Source organism: Fukomys damarensis, unplaced genomic scaffold (genome assembly GCF_012274545.1).
Source record: "Fukomys damarensis isolate Sample0158 unplaced genomic scaffold, DMR_v1.0_HiC HiC_scaffold_2, whole genome shotgun sequence".
Lineage (NCBI taxonomy): Eukaryota > Metazoa > Chordata > Mammalia > Rodentia > Bathyergidae > Fukomys > Fukomys damarensis.
The window spans coordinates 11638342-11652958 of NW_022900914.1; the positions used below are offsets into that span (position 1 = coordinate 11638342).

The window sequence follows — 14617 nt, forward strand, 5'->3', positions numbered from 1 at the left end:
GAGGAGGGGGAGGAGGAGGAGGAGGAGGAGGAGGAAGAAGAAGAAGAAGAAGAAACTATATTACAAAGCTACTATGATAAAAAGGCATGGTACTGGCAAAGCAAACAGACCTGAGGACCAGTGGAACAGATTAGAAGATGCAGATACAACTCCAGACACACTCAGCCAACTCATCTTCAACAAAGGAGCCAAATACCCTCACTGGATGAAAGATAGCTTCTATAACAAATGGTACTGAAAAAATTGGGTTTCAACTTGCCAAAGATTAAAACTAGACTTATATCTCTCACCATGCACTAAACTAAAATTGAAATGGATTAAAGGTCTAAATATTAAAGCAGAAACATTAAACTGGCTGGAAGAGAGGTTAGGTAGAACTCTTGAAGATGCTGGCATAGGAAAAGATCTCATGAGCAAAACCTCAGTTGCACATGAACTAGCACAAACAAGTGGGATCTCTTCTTATTAAAAAGCTTCTACACAGCAAGGGAAACTACTAACAGTGTGAAGAGACAACTCACAATGTAGGAAAAAAGTTTTACAAGCTGTTTCTCAAAGGTCTACTATCTAGAATATATAAAGAATTTAAGGGCCGGGGATTTAGCTCAGCAGTTCGGTGGCCTACCTTGCAAGCGCAAGGACCTGAGTTCAATCGCCAGTACTCCCCACCAAAAAAAAGAATTTAAAAAAATCAGACCTCCCAAATTTAAAGACCCAATCCAAAAATGGGCATCTGACATGAGCAGACATTTCTCAGACAAAGAAGTAGAAGTAGCAAATAAATATATGAAAAAAATGTTCAATATCATTGGTCATTTGAGAGATGCAAGTGAAAAAAAATGCTGAAATTCTACCTCACTGTATAAAGAATGGTTACTATCATGAAATCAACCAATAACAAATGCTGGTAGGGATGTGGGGAAAAAGGAACCCTTTTCCACTGTTGGTGGGACTGTAGACTAGTGCAACCATGGTGGAAATCGGTATGGAGATATCTCAAAGAACTAGGAGTGGAAGTCCCATTTGACCCAGATAGTCCTCTGCTGAGTATCTTCCCAAAAGAATTAAGAGAGTCATACCACAGTGATATATGTGCACCCATGTTCATAGTAGCACAGTTTGTAATAGCTAAGACATGGAAACAGCCCAACTGCCCATCAACAGGAGACTGGATAAAAAAATGTGGTTTAAAAAAAATAAAATAGAGTACTACTCAGCCACAAAGAATGAGAAATTAGAGGCATTTATAGCTAAATGGACACACATTGAGGTGATATTCTTAAGTTTAATAGGCCACACATGTATAAATACCAAATAGTTGCTCTGGCATGAAAAACTGGAAATGTATAATAGATAATGTGAAATAGGAAGAAAAGGTGCAAAGGGGAAGGGGGAGGGGGAGGGGGAGGGAAGAGGAAGGAAATGGAATTAATGTGAGAAAATGAAAAAAAATCGCAACAAAGTCTTTGTAAATAGGGAGAGGTGGAGGGGTTGAAGGGAGGCAAGGGAAGGGGGAAAAATAAAAATCAAGATCTATTATGTAAAGGTACAAATCTCCAATGATGAATGCCTTTACATTGCATACCTTAAATATACCAATAAAATTAATTTTAAAAAGAACAGAGCACACCCTCAATGCCATTATGAAGATCATTAATTTGTGTATTTCCTGATAACACTTTTTTCTTCTAAGATGTTCTTTCAAGCAAGTAACCACATATAACCAAGTAACAGGAGGTGGGACAAGAAGAGGTACAATAGGACTCTAGGTCACATTTGTGTCCGGTATAAGCTTAACAGCCAGTCACTTTTTCCATGTACAAATTAGGATTAATGAGGTTGTGCTACGTATCACTGTTGCCTATTACACAATTGCTAGGTCATTATATTCTCATCAGCCAAGGTACTGATCAGTGGACCTCCTACAGCTCTAATGCACTTTCCCCCTCCATGATCAGGAAGGTCAAGCTGAGGCAATCAAGAGGAAATGCTGATGGAAGACCCAGTTAGTGCCTGTGGGGCAGAAGCAAAGTTCTGCTTGTAGCCCAGGTCAGCGACTCCACTGTAACCACAGAAGGAAGACATCTGCACTTGCTCTAATGTGGTTAGCATGGTTTCAAACTAAACAGCTAAAACTGTCTCCCTGAGAACAGCATCACATCTCAAAAAACTGAAAACCTTCATGTTAAAATCATGAACAAGACAAGGATGCCCATTATCACCACTTCTCTTCAATATAGTTCTAGAAACATTAGCCACAGCAATTAGACAAGAGAAAGAAATTAAAGCAATAAAGATAGGAAAGGAAGAAGTTAAACTGTCTTTATTTGCTGATGATATGACACTCTACATTGAAGATCCAAAAAACTCCACCAAAAAACTTCTAGACTTAATTGACAGATTCAGTGGAGTATCTGGATACAAGGTGAATATCCAAAAATCAATAGCCTTCTTATACACAAATAACAGACACACGGAAAGAGAAATAAGGGAAAAAATTCCTTTTACAATAGCATCCAAAAAAAAGAAGTATCTAGGAATCAATCTAACAAAAGAAACAAAAGATCTCTACACTGAAAACTACAGCACTCTGAAAAAAGAAATTGAAGAGGATATAAAAAAATGGAAAGATATCCCCTGCTCCTGGGTAGGAAGAATCAACATAGTGAACATGGCCATACTACCAAAACTGCTATAGACATTCAATGCAATGCCAATTGAAATTCCAACACTATATTTCACAGAACTAGAAAAAAAAATCCAAAAATTCATTTGGAACCATAAGAGACCTAGAATAGAAAAAGCCATTTTAGGCAACAGACACATGGCACCAGGTGTAACAATTCCCAATTTGAAACTATACTACAAAGCCACTGTGATAAATACAGCATGGTACTGACAAAGAAATAGGCCTGAGGATCAGTGGAACAGACTGGAAGACACAAAAACAAATGCAGATGTACTCAGCTACCTCATCTTTGACAAAGGAGCTCACCATCCTCAGTGGAGGAAAGATAGCCTCTTTAATAAATGGTGTTGGAAAAACTGGATGTCAACCTGCCACAGATTAAAATTAGACCCTTATCTTTTGCCATGCACTAAATTAAAATCCAAATGGATTAAAGATCTAAATATTAAATCAGAAACATCAAACTTGCTGGAAGGTAAGTTAGGCAGAACTCTGGAAGACATTGGTATAGGAAAAGACTTTATGAACAAATCCTCAGTAGCACGGGAACTAGCAGATAGAATCAACAACTGGGATCTCATCTTACTAAAAAGCTTCTGTACTTCAAAAGAAACCATCAGCAGAACTAAGAGACAATCCACAATGCGGGAAAAATTTTTTTACCAGCTGTTCCTCAGTCAAAAAAGATGCAACTTTAGCAAATGCACAGCCAGGTACAGTATGTAATAGGGGTGCAGCTACAGAGATGTGGGAACCATCTGAGTTTCAGAAGTGGCAGTGATCTGCCTTTTGTGATTAGCCCAGATTTTTCACCTTCGTTCATGTATGTGATTACTACACCAGATTGTTAGAAAACACAGGGCCTGGGCTCATTTCTTCCTTTTAGCAATATTTTTAAAACACCTACTATGCATTCAACTCTAGACATCAGTGAACACAGAAGACATGATTCCTGCCATCAGAGAATCCCTCATGGTCAAAATGCTCTCAAGGTTGGGACTCTGAATGAGCAGGAAGCAAAGGTGATTTGGTGATTGATAAATCCTCCATTTGTATGAACTGGTCAACTTTTGAAAGGCTTCTCTTAGAAAGTCAATATACTTTTCGTCCTTGTTCTTCTTGAAGCATCTCCTTGGACTACTTAAATCAGAAATACCCAGTTTGCAGAGCCACCAAATTATTTCTGTAGTGTGGAGACTCAAAATCTGCACCATGAAGCAGCTCCCTGGAAAGTTTGGAAGGTCACTCATGTCTGGAGGACCATCTCATTCCGGAGCCCAGAGAAACCTCCACTCACACCTTACCTGTGTCCTGTACAGGTATATCTGATGGAGCGCTGCTCAGCAGTGTCCTTGCAAGAGGCTGTGCTGGCACTCAGCTGGTCCTGAAGGTTCAGCACCAGCAATCTGCAGGATGGAGTGGCAGAGGGGACGGCGGAGGACAGCACAGTCTCCCTGGAGCAACTGTGGAGCAAATGCAGTGCCAGCAGCTGCTGACTTCCACCCCTCAGGCTCTTCCTTATATGGGCACACCAGGTGCTGGGGACTCCACCTTCGTTAAACAGTGACTCCAGTGTTTGGCCCTGGCATGAGAAGTGGGGAGGAAGTGGGGAGGGAGAGAACGTGAAAGTATAAAAATATGAAAAGATCCTACCATTGAACAGTAAGATCTCTCAGATCCACCCCCCCGACATGGACCCTACCTGACCCCACCTCCCTCCTGGACAACCCTAGCCATTGATTGCTTGGCTGCCTTGGTTGTGGTTTTCATTGTTTCCAAATATGTCCATTTCTTCATCTTTATTCTGCTTCAGGGAAATGGTGTTTTTACAAAAGCGTTCTAGAAGCACAGAGGAAGTACCAAGAAGCTATTTAGGAAGCAACCTTCCTCCATGCCTCCTTCTCCTCCTGGAAGCACACTGCCATGTCTTCCTCATCAAGGATGGTTACTCAAGGAAAATCCTATCCCCTGCCTTTTCTGTTTGGGAATCAGCATCTTCTTTTTTACAAATAAATTTCAGAACAGATTAACCTCGGGAGGGTGAGACCTGGAGATGGTCTCTGCATCATTCCTGCTTAACAGGTTGGGGAAAACCAGAAGAGGCAGGCAAAGCCCATGCTCCCTGAGTCTAGAACCCCAGTAATATGGTTCACCTTCAGCTGAAGGAGATAATGATGCAATCAGCTAAGCAGGAAGAATGGGGAAATCATCACGCCTCTCTGAGTGGTCCAAATCCAAGCTGGGATGAGTGGGAAGAGATGGGAATTGGATTACAGAAGGAAAAATCCAAGCACCCATGAGAAATGGCTCCAATCACCTTGGGAGACAGCACAGTGGGAGTGGGTGGGGTGGGGAGACCTTGGCTTGATTGGAAGTGGGTCTCAATGCTGGTTCTACAAGTTCTGGCTTTATGATCCGGCCAAGTCCCTTCTCTGAGTGTTAGTTTACTAATCTGTGAAGAGAAGCTTATGATGCGTGCCCCGTCCACCTGATACTTGTTTAGTGGGATACCTGGGGCTACACTCAGAATTTTCATTATAAATACACCAAACAGCACACACACTATTATATAAAAGCAGTTAATGAATATGCATATATTTTCATGCTCAAAATAATTTTACTAAGAGGGTATGCAATCACAAATGTTTGAAAACCATCATTTCAGAAGACATAGTGAGAAAATCCTTTAGAAAGCCCCACCCACATGGGCCTATATTAAGATGATGCCTCAAGGGAAATAACTGAAAGTTTGATGGCCTATTAATGATGGTTTTATCATCTTTTGCATCACAAAATATTTTCCCCCAAGAGCAGGAGCCGTGGTCCCTAGAGTAGTCTTGGAGAATACTGAGTTCGAAGGGAATTAAATAAATGTCTCCTGATGGAGTGTTTGGTGCTAGAGGACAGGTCATCTTGGAGATAACGGTACTGTAAGAATGTCCCAGGAGCGTGGACTATGAGGAAGATCTGTTTGCAAGTCCAAGGGGCTGTTTGCCTCTTTGGCTTCTTTGTCTCTTTAGTATCCTTCTCCTCATTCATATGTTCTCTTTAAAACTGGGCAGCTGCTTGTGTTTTCCAGAAGATTCCAGCCTGGGGCTATAAACCAGGTGACACCTAACAGTAAACTCTCAGTTGGACTTCTGCTCTGAAGGAACTCTGGGGTGCCCCTCCCTTAACAAGCTGCTCTGAGATGTATCCCTTTGGTTCCTGTGCTGGACCCAACATGGCCATCCCTTCCCACGGAGGCTCTGTCTCCTTCCCTGACAGGAAGCCTCCACCATCACTTCCTGCGTCTAACCCACATACAGACAGGGTAGGACCACCCATGCAGGACTTCCTCGAGTGCTGATCCTGGATGTCATCATCTCAGTGCCCTGGCCATACCCACCTTTCCTCTGCAGAGTCAGATCATCCCTTCCGGTTGCTCCCTGCATCCATGGACTGACATCTCAGCCCCTGTGTCCTGTGGAAGTGACAGAGAAATAGCTTTTCCTTGTACCCTCCTCTGAGCTAGAAGGGAACTGGAGACAGACTATGTTCAGAGTCCCCACTCTCCCCTAGGAACCTAGGCCACAGTCCTTGAAGCAATGTACCTTCGCTTAGAAAGATCTATCAAGAGACTACTCACTCAAGAAAATGCAGCCCTGAGTCTTCCCTGCCCCTACCTCTAGCTGGGCCTCAGAATACCCAGAACTTCAGAGGCACAGCTCCTCCTGCCTTCTTTCTCCTCCTCCTCCTTCTCTTCTTCTCCTCCAGCCCCCTCTGTTCTACCTGCCTCCTTCTCTTCTCCTCCATTCTTCCTTTACAAACCACTTCCTAGTGTCAGGCATCGTACTGGGCTCAGGCACTGGGCAGTGACTCTGGTGGACACAGCAAGATATGTCACTTAGAGTAATAAGACACAACACAACACAAACAACCAACGGCCGCAAAACTGTCAGTCTCACCCGGCCCAGGGCTGGTGGGTTCAGCGAGTCTCCATCCAGAGCAGGGAACTCTCACCTCATTTGAGGGAAGGGTGTCACAAGAAGTTTCCCAGGGGAGGGCAGCATATGATGGAGCCAGGCCCGAGGAGTGTGTGGGGTCCAGGCAGGGAGCAGTGTGGGAAGAAAGTGTAAATCCTATGAAAAGCTTGATAAATTTTCCCAAAGTGAAATTCATGATACCAGCACCCAGGCTAAGACACAGACAGCATCGCTGATACCCAGGGGTCCCTTTGATACTTCTTTTCCACACTGATCCTTCAGGGCACCCCCGAGGTAAACTGTCCTCAGTCTGGTCAAGTTTGATAAAACTCATTCTCTTTTCCTTTATTAGAAAACAAACCCATTGTTGATCTAAGGGATTAAATCAAATGCCTATGTAAAATATAATAAAGGGCACTACTGTGGCAGGGCAAACAGGTATACTGGGACCTCACCATGTAGTGAAATGGGACATCGCACAGGCTGTACATGCTGCTATGTTCCCCTTGGAGCAGTAGTGGCAAAGTCAACAAAGTAAGGTGATTTTTGTTAGTGCAAAAAGGCAGGAAGAGCCTGGAGACCCAGCCAGCCAGGGTTTGCTGACTGTGGACAGCGTTCTGGGTGGATGTGAGCCGCTCACATCAGGCCCTGGGCACCCTAATTTCTTCTTGTGCCCTGTATGACGGGACCCTAGCAAAGGCCAGGGTTTTCATTCGCATGCACAGAGGGGTGCAGGTGAGAATGTGGGGTGTGTGTGTAGTGAATGGGCAGGAAGGGCGTAGGCACAAGTGACAGAGAGGATTCAGGGATGATTTAAAAATAACAAGTTCTGTCTCCTTTTTGCTAAACATTCATACACAGGCTCAGACATTCTAGTCCTCAGAGCCTACCGAAGCAGCCAAAAGAGGTCAAGCCAGTATTTCCACCCCTGGTGGACTGGCTTGAAGCCTCTGCTCCTCTACAGAATTCCCTCCATCCCAGAGGCCTCCTGGGTGTCCGCAGAGCATCTCCCATCCCCTCTGGGTTACCCTGAACCCTTTCTAAGGACGCTCTGCCTCACCCAGGGCCCTCGCTCTGATTGACCCAAATATATTGTTTCTAGCCCGAGTTCTTTCCCTCCCAAATTGCTTTCTGGGACCTCGTCCTTCTTCCAATGCAAATCACATGTGCAATTCTATGCCTCAGATGGGTGATATTAAGAGCCTCTGGTTCTTTCTCTGTCTCTCCCATACCCTTTCCTGTTTTTTCTTAGAAAATTGGGACTACATCGCACAGTTTTGCATCCTACCCTTTCTGCTTAAAATTAAATCATGACCATGTTTCTATTCACTATACAATCGTCAAGACTATGATTCTTAATGACTAAATGGTAGGCTCCTGCTTAAAGGCAATATTGTTTTGTAATTGAGGGGAAACCTAAATAAATCCTCTAGCTTCACTTACTTTTAATTAATTTAAAAAAGTACTGCTTGCAGAAGTCAAGTGGCTGAACTACTCTTAGTCTCCAACTCATTTTCCTATAGGTGACACCTCTGATTGGAGCTGTCGAACAGGTTATATCTGTTGTCAGGCAAATAGCCTTTCTCTATCTATTCCAGTCCCCTTACTCATCCTCAGACTATGGCCTTTGTCTTGCAAGCCTGTGAACTTGCTTATTTTTCTGAGCTGACTCCAGCTACCTGCTGCTGACCATACGAATTGGTCCAAAATGGGAATATCCTGTCCTCAAGATAAGACAATGCTACCATCAAAAGAAGGTCTCTATGGCCAGTGGGTGCCGGACTGACTCCTGCTTCTGGGAAATGCTGATTTCCGCAGGTAGCCCTTACCTAGTACTCATTTAACTACCCCTACATCCCCAGATACTGAGAAAGTGGTACTTGAGACACTGAAATGTCTGCTTCCTTCCAAGTTATCAGCATCCTCAATAAAGTCTATTTTCTTTCCCCCTAATATCCATCTCTCAGGCACTGGTTGGTGAGCTTGCCTAACCTGAGTTCTGGAACAGTTTGACCTGTCCTGCATTGTTGGACACTTAGGTCCTTTCTAAGCTTTGGCCTTAAGAATTCCTTTCACACAAATCTTTCCAAATGGTGCTGATGGGTTTCTTATGGTAGGTTCCTAAAAGCGAAATCACTAGGTTGAGCTATGCCCACTGTAAAGGATTTTCATTCCTACTGCTAAAATATTCTTCCCAAAGAACGTGGCAGCCTGCCTTTCTAGTAGTTTGATCTGCAGAATATTTTTACATTATAAAATGGTGCTTCTTCCCCAGGGTGAGGAGTTGGGGAAACAGGTGTAGAGAAGTGAGCTCCAAACCCCCAATGAAGCCTAGAGTTCTTATAGCAGTGGCCAGCACCCCCCCTTCATCTACATCTGCCCCTACCGTGTGCTGTTCCCCCACAACTAGAGTGCTTGCTGATCCTCAGGAACTTCTTCTAAGTTCCCAAGTGTTATGGTTTTGATTGAGAATGTCCCCCAAGACCACCTTATAGAGGGACTTGTGAGGGTGACTAGATTATGGGGTGCTACAGATGACTTGCTGTTAGGAGGGGGGCCCTGGTCGGGGGCTGGGGGCATGATTAGGTGGGTGTGTCTCCCTCTCTGGCCCCTCCCCTTCACTCCCTGCTCATGGCTGGGAGTGTCATGAATCACTACATGAGCAGCTTTTCTTCTGCTGTTCCCTCTGCCATCCTTGGTGCCAGCTGACCATGGACTGAAAAGCGTGAGCCAAAATAAATCTCTCCTCTTTTAAGTTGTGGGTGTTGTGTATTGTGTCTCAGAACAAGAAAATGATTAAGATGCCATGACTTCAATTATGTCACTTCTTTATCTAGAATTTCTAACCACCTTTTCTCTGCCCATTCAAAACCTAATCTCCTTCTCAGGCCCAGTGCAAACATTACTGCTATTTTTACTTTCTAAGAGCAAATGTTCAATAAATATTAACAATTGCCACTACTATGATTGCTTCTTCATAGAGTACTGTGTATAGACCCTGGATAAGCTTTTTATATGCTATACATCATTTAATTTAATCCTCATGACCCTACAAGAGAGGTGTAATTATCTCCGTTTTGCACACAAGGGAGTGTGCTTTTGAAAAAGTAAATAACTTACCAAAGATAACATAGCTGTAAGTGACTAACCAGGAGTTGAATCAGTCCAATTTGATTTGAAAGCCTATGTTTTTACCCTCTATGGAACCTTTCCCAATCTTCTCCTTTCATATCTATAAGATATCATCTCTCACTCTCTCATATAGGCTATTGTATCCTCGATCATTTCCCAGCTGGTCTATAAGCTACTTACAGGGCATGGATAATGCATCCTCCCTATCCCCAACTCCTAGCAGACACAGGGCCCAGAGCAGGTGCTCCATAAATCTGTCTGGCATTTAGTGCAGCTCAAAAATCAAGTGAGTATCGAAAAAGGTAGAGCATGAATTTATCTTGGACTATCGTAATTATTTTGCCTAGGCAAATGAACTATAAGTCAGAGGGAGTCCTCAGTCTAGAATCTGGAGCTGACCTGAAAGACCGAAGAGATCACTATCAGAAGAAGGGATGAGGCAGTTGATCTCCAGAACAAGAGCCCTATGAGTCCCCATGGCCTCTGTGAAGCATAGGTCTTGTCGTGTTCTTCGGCTCAGAGAAATATGTGAACAATCGAACATTAACATCAAAAGAACATTATAAAGATTCAAGCCTTCAAATCAACCTGTCCTGACCTTGCCAATGACTTATTGTAGCGTTTTATGCAAGTTATCTAACAGCAAGTCTGTAAGTCCCTCAACACCAGAACGATAACAATACTAGACTCTAACCAATCAGGTGTCGAGAAAATGTAAAGAAACAAAGTCAGGAAGATCGTTCAATATTGAGTATGGTATGTAATAAGCATTCATTAAAGGAATATTAGTAAAATTTGCCTGAGTTTCCAGCTGGTGGAGGTTTAGGAGAACTAGGTTAGGAGGCAGGCTGGGCCTTGTAAAATAGAAACCTTACAAGGGATAACTCAGGCCAGAGAAGTAGGACTGACTGTTGCTGACGAAGAGAAAGCCTAGATCGGGAAAAGGAACTCATTTCCATTTGTTTGGTTTGGTTTAAAAATAAGTAAGTCAGTATATTGAAAGTACTGGAGAAAACAAGAGACTGGCAAGATGTGTTTGTCTCCGTATTGCCACGTGGGGCTGCCCTATACAGAAGAAACCGGCCAAAGAAAGGAGCTCTGTGTCTGATGGGAAAACCTGAGGAGTGGGGAGACTGAAAGGAAAGGTGCCTCTTCCCCTGCTTCCGCGTAGGGCCATGGCAGGAGGGCACTGGAAGGACACAGATCCTGCCTGGGCTGAAGGAGCTGAAAGATGGCAATCAGAGAGGAGTGTGTCCACAGGCTGCTGGCTCTGCTCTTTTCCATGTTTTAACATCCATCTGGGTGTTTTCCTCTGGTGACCACCAGACCCACAGAAGAGCAGTCTGAGGGTGGTCAGTCAGTGGACCGGAACCATGTCCAGTCTTGGACTGATAACCACGGTCTGGGGCACAGGTGCCTGACTTGGTTGTGTGTTGCTCTAACAGAGTATCTACAGACTGGGAAATTCACAGGGAACAGAATTTATTTGGCTCATGGTCTGGCAGCTAGGAAGTCCAATATCAAGGAGACAGCAAATGGTGAGGGGCCTTGTACTGTGTCTTCCCACAGCAGAAAGCAAAAAGGAGAAGAGAGTACAGTCATGAGATCACGAGAGAGGGCAGAGCTCATTTTTAACACAAATCTACTCCTGCAATAACTAACCCACTCCCACGACAATGGTAGAAGGTTGTTTACGAGGGCAGGGCCTTCATGATCCATTCACTTCTTACCAGGCCCCACCTACCAGTGTTACTGCATCAGAGACTTAAGTTTCTAATACATGAACTTTAACCAACACAGCCAATCCATAGCGGCAGGATATAGGATTACTCTTGCTACTTCTTTGATTGTATCTCACAATGAACAAATTCTCAGGAACTTGAGGTGAGAGGGTTTAGGTTAATCAGTTCAGGAGGGTGGGTCAAGGAGGTTGATATATATATATATATATATATATATCAACTTCCTGAAATGCCTTTCCTTCTCCTGAAAAGTGTTAAATGGGGTAGAGGAGGGTCAGGTACAGGCTGACAGTGTTCAGAATGGTTTGAAGACAGAGAGGAAGGTCATTTGGCACACAGGTAGGAAAATGCCCAGTGGAGTCCAAGTGACCAGCATTGGGGGTGAAAAAGATGCAGGGTGCCTAGGGCACAGGGCTAGCAAGCAGAGACTGTTGGCAGTGCTGGCACCAATCCACATGGAGCTGTGCTGTGATGGCTTTGTTTCTCAATATGACTGAGGCTGTCAGTCCCAATGGGTCTGAGTCCTCTGAGGTGACCACTGACAAATGACCATGGAAAGCTGGGATGTACCACTTCTACCCATGGGTTCCTGGGCTCCCCCTTTCTGCTCTCCAAGGTGATGAGCAAGAAAACCAGTGCTCACCTGGGGGACAGAAAGAAAGAACTGTGCAATGAGGCTGTCTCCTCTACAGCCAGTCTTGGTGGTGACAAAAGAAGCAACCAACAGAGCAGATGAATGCATCCCCATGGGACTGCCTGAGACTGCTGCCCATAGTCACATTATCTAAGAAAGACCATCAGAATAATTTCATTAATATGCATGCTAGTGCCCTCACCAAGTAATTAACGAGGGCATTAAAACCATCAGCTACTACATGTGACAAATCTTAAAGATGCCTCATGAAGATCAGGCTTCAATAAAATGGACCTATTATGACAACACAAAGAGTTGATGTGAGCCTGAAGGGATATTTGCGCCTTCTTGATATGACAGCACCACTGGAGAGGTGTCTACACACCCCTTCATATCTATTTTTTACCCAAATGAGACCCATACGTGCATCTTGAGAGAACCATCATTTACAGCGGACTAGGCCTGAAGAGAAGTACAGTGTGCTCAGTTGCAAGTCCTGCCCCTGCACTGAACAATCAAGCTTTATTCATTTCTCTTTCAGTTTATTATGTTATCCTTTTAGTACACAAAACTGTCAATTCCATTGCACAATGACAAAAACAATATCTGGGACGATCCAAATGCCATGTTTACTATATCGCTAAAAAGCAGAAACTAGCTGGAGGACTCTCTGGTCGTACTGAGAAGCTGATCTGTTCACCGGGGCATCTGAAGCCTCCCCTCCAGAGTGCACTTTAGGAAACACAGGAATGGAAGGAAGTGGAAGTTTGAGGCTGAGAAAGCAAAGCTTTCCTATTAGGATACAGGAGGAGGGCACCTGGCAGTGAACTTTCAGCAGTACTTCTCAAACTTCTGCGCACAAGATTCATTTGGACAGTTTGTTAGCGCTGTACATCCCGGGACTCACAGTAGAGCTTCTGGCCTAATAAGCGTAAATTTGGAGCCAAGAATTCTCGGGTTTAACAAGTATGGCGGGGCATCCTGACTTGCAGCTGCCTGGACGTGGGCTAATTACGGCTGATTCAGTCTTCAGATCACCACGTGCACACGTAGGCCCAGCAGGCACTGGTGCCGTCAGAAGGTCACCTGGCCTTCCGTGGCTCTGGAGATGGGGCTCCCCTGTGAGCACTGGCCCAGGAAGGGAACATGAGGACGGGGATCGCAGCTGACCACCAGGGGTCAGAGCAAACTTGTGAAGAGGGTGTAGTTTTCCCTGCCTGCTCACCTCTGCACCCCAGTGACTCATCAATGGCTGGACCCTGGAATCGCCTAGGAAGATTTTTTTAAAATGCTAATCCGGGGCCCTGTCCCAGAGTTTGGGAGTGGAATGAGAGAGTTCCTGGTACTAAGGGGGTGATTCTAGTTAGTGTCTTTCTTGCCTCTGGGTCTCTTCTCTCCTGTCCCTCGCAGGTAGGGGCACCTCCAGGATCTGTGCTGCAGTTGCACTCTCCAGGTGCCCATAGGGCACTGACACAGCCACCCCACCAAGGCCTGCTCTTTGTCAGAGGCCCCAGTCCCTCCTCTCTTCTGCCAGACAAAATGCTGTTCTCCAGAGCTCAGTGCTAGAGGGGTACACTGACTTACAGGGGTACCCTAGGGAAGCCATGTGTTTCTTTGGCCCTTTCATTCACTGCGGAGATGACTAGCGGTCTCAGGGTCTCAGGCAAGCCCTGAAGAACAGGTGCATGTACAGAAGTTTTCAGGGTAATATTGCTGGGATCCACACCTGTGCGGGAACCAAGGCAGGAGGACAGGAGAGAGGGAGCAACTGTGTGGAAGTCGCTACACAGGCAGTTGAAGCAGAGGCCCAGCTGACCTAGAGTCTGGAGGGTCCACAGAGCCATCATACTCAGCACAGGGCAGGCCTGTTCAGTCCCCCTGTGGACTAGGACTGAAGGGAGGCCAACTCTGGGCAGAGGACCCGACTTGGATGAGGTGGTCCTCTTCAGGGAAGGGAAATGGAGGACAATGTCTGGATGGGGACTCTGTGAGAGGCCTCAGCTTACCCACCCAGCAAGGGGGGAAGCTGCCTGTCATACCCCATCATTCATCATCCCACACACACCCTGGGGTCTTCATTTTTGGGACAAGCCTGCCAGTGTGAATGAATGTATATTTAGCTGCCTCCAGGAAGGGAGGATTCTCGGAGACCGTGAGAGACAACTTGGGTGTGGCCCCTTCCTGAAGTTAGTATCTTGGGCAAATCACCCACAGTCTCTAAGCCCAGTCAATCTGTCTTTAAACTATAGAGACACAAGTGAATACCTTGCAGAGTGGCTGAGGAAATTCGCCCTGTGGGCAGCATCTAGGGTTTGAACTCAGGCTCCCCGAGCTAGACTGTGCTCCACTGCACTCTGTCCTTGTCTGCAGGACACTTAAATAGAACCGAGTCACTTCTTTCCAACCCCTGCCACTGTCCTGGTGACTGAGAAGCTAAGAGACATTGGTGACGTCC

The 14617-nt window shown here is 45.1% G+C and overlaps 1 protein-coding gene across 2 annotated transcripts in view; it reads right to left on the reverse strand.

Moving 5' to 3' along the window:
- Window positions 1-4897, reverse strand: part of Capn13 (calpain 13) — a 77712-nt gene extending 72815 nt beyond the window's left edge. For both annotated transcript variants that reach the window (XM_010604668.2, XM_010604669.2), the window contains exons 1-2: window positions 4843-4897; window positions 3994-4271 (exon numbers count right to left, since the gene is read on the reverse strand). The gene's annotated coding sequence lies outside the window, so the exon portion shown is untranslated. The remainder of the gene's footprint in view (window positions 1-3993; window positions 4272-4842) is intronic.
- Window positions 4898-14617: the final 9720 nt, after the last annotated feature.